Here is a 2,500-nt window from a genome sequence, read left to right on the forward strand (position 1 = left end):
CCGGGGGTCAGGGGGGGCACTCGGTCGCCTGGCCTGCCCGACCGAGGCGTGCGGCAGGCCGGGCAAAGAGCACCGTGATTCGCACCCTTGAGCTCCAGTGAAACCCCTGGAAGACATAAGCCCGACCCCACCGGGGCTCGACTTGGTACAATTTTGGCGCGACCTAATTTTTTGTCACTCAAAGGGTTTGGGCGCCTAATTTTTTGTCACAGCTCCGGCACCTAATATTTTGTCACTCTGGTTCTCCGACCCAGAGAGCCTCCGGGGCGGCCCCAGGACCTCCTGCCCGGCTCCGGAGACCCTCCCCGGGCCTGAGGGACCGGCTGGACCCGGGAGGGACCGGGTCTTCTCGGACCTCCGGGGGTCAGGGGGGGGCACTCGGTCGCCTGGCCTGCCCGACCGAGGCGTGCGGCAGGCCGGGCAAAGAGCACCGTGATTCGCACCCTTGAGCCCCAGTGAAACCCCTGGAAGACATAAGCCCGACCCCACCGGGGCTCGACTTGGTACAATTTTCGGGCGACCTAATTTTTTGTCACTCAAAGGGTTTGGGCGCCTAATTTTTTGTCACAGCTCCGGCACCTAATATTTTGTCACTCTGGGTCTCCGACCCAGAGAGCCTCCGGGACCGCCCCAGGACCCCCTGCCCGGCTCCGGGGACCCTCCCCGGGCCTGAGGGACCGGCTGGACCCGGGAGGGTCCGGGTCTTCTCGGACCTCCGGGGGTCAGGAGGGGCACTCGGTCGCCTGGCCTGCCCGACCGAGGCTTGCGGCTGGCCGGGCAAAGAGCACCGTGATTCGCACCCTTGAGCTCCAGTGAAACCCCTGGAAGACATAAGCCCGACCCCACCGGGGCTCGACTTGGTACAATTTTCGCGCGACCTAATTTTTTGTCACTCAAAGGGTTTGGGCGCCTAATTTTTTGTCACAGCTCCGGCACCTAATATTTTGTCACTCTGGTTCTCCGACCCAGAGAGCCTCCGGGGCGGCCCCAGGACCTCCTGCCCGGCTCCGGAGACCCTCCCCGGGCCTGAGGGACCGGCTGGACCCGGGAGGGACCGGGTCTTCTCGGACCTCCGGGGGTCAGGGGGGGCACTCGCTCGCCTGGCCTGCCCGACCGAGGCATGCGGCAGGCCGGGCAAAGAGCACCGTGATTCGCACCCTTGAGCTCCAGTGAAACCCCTGGAAGACATAAGCCCGACCCCACCGGGGCTCGACTTGGTACAATTTTGGCGCGACCTAATTTTTTGTCACTCAAAGGGTTTGGGCGCCTAATTTTTTGTCACAGCTCCGGCACCTAATATTTTGTCACTCTGGTTCTCCGACCCGGAGAGCCTCCGGGGCGGCCCCAGGACCCCCTGCCCGGCTCCGGGGACCCTCCCCGGGCCTGAGGGGCCGGATGGACCCGGGAGGGACCGGGTCTTCTCGGACCTCCGGGGGTCAGGGGGGGGCACTCGGTCGCCTGGCCTGCCCGACCGAGGCGTGCGGCAGGCCGGGCAGAGAGCACCGTGATTCGCACCCTTGAGCTCCAGTGAAACCCCTGGAAGACATAAGCCCGACCCCACCGGGGCTCGACTTGGTACAATTTTCGGGCGACCTAATTTTTTGTCACTCAAAGGGTTTGGGCGCCTAATTTTTTGTCACAGCTCCGGCACCTAATATTTTGTCACTCTGGTTCTCCGACCCAGAGAGCCTCCGGGGCGGCCCCAGGACCTCCTGCCCGGCTCCGGGCCCCCCCCATCGGCCTGAGGGACCGACTGGACACGGGAGGACCCCTTGAGCTCCAGTGAAACCCCAGGATCGACCTCATGTTTTGTCACTTGAGGAAGAATCTTCAGAAATAATTTGAACCCTAACCTTAAAACTTACCCTAACCCTCTAACCCTAACCCTAACCCTAACCCTCTAACCCTAACCCTAACCCTAACCCTAACCCTAACCCTCTAACCCTAACCCTCTAACCCTAACCCTAACCCTAACCCTAACCCTAACCCTAACCCTAACCCTCTAACCCTAACCCTAACCCTAACCCTAACCCTAACCCTAACCCTCTAACCCTAACCCTAACCCTAACCCTAACCCTAACCCTAACCCTAACCCTAACCCTCTAACCCTAACCCTAACCCTAACCCTAACCCTAACCCTAACCCTCTAACCCTAACCCTAACCCTAACCCTAACCCTCTAACCCTAACCCTAACCCTAACCCTAACCCTAACCCTCCAACCCTAACCCTAACCCTAACCCTAACCCTCTAACCCTAACCCTCACCCTCACCTTAACCTCCTGCCCGGCTCCGGGGACTCTCCCTCGGAACCAAAGAGGGGTCCCCGACCTCCAGGACCAAGAGAGGGGGACAAGGTCAAGAGCTCAGTCCGACTGAAGACACCTCCAACTCGGACAGCAGGCACCGCCATTGGCGCCCAGCAGGAGCAAAACTAACAAACAAACCAAAAAATTAAAAAAAAATAAAAAATAAAAAAGTCATAATAATATTAATAATAAT

Source organism: Synchiropus splendidus, unplaced genomic scaffold (assembly GCF_027744825.2).
Source record: "Synchiropus splendidus isolate RoL2022-P1 unplaced genomic scaffold, RoL_Sspl_1.0 HiC_scaffold_56, whole genome shotgun sequence".
In the NCBI taxonomy this organism is placed as follows: Eukaryota; Metazoa; Chordata; class Actinopteri; order Syngnathiformes; family Callionymidae; genus Synchiropus; species Synchiropus splendidus.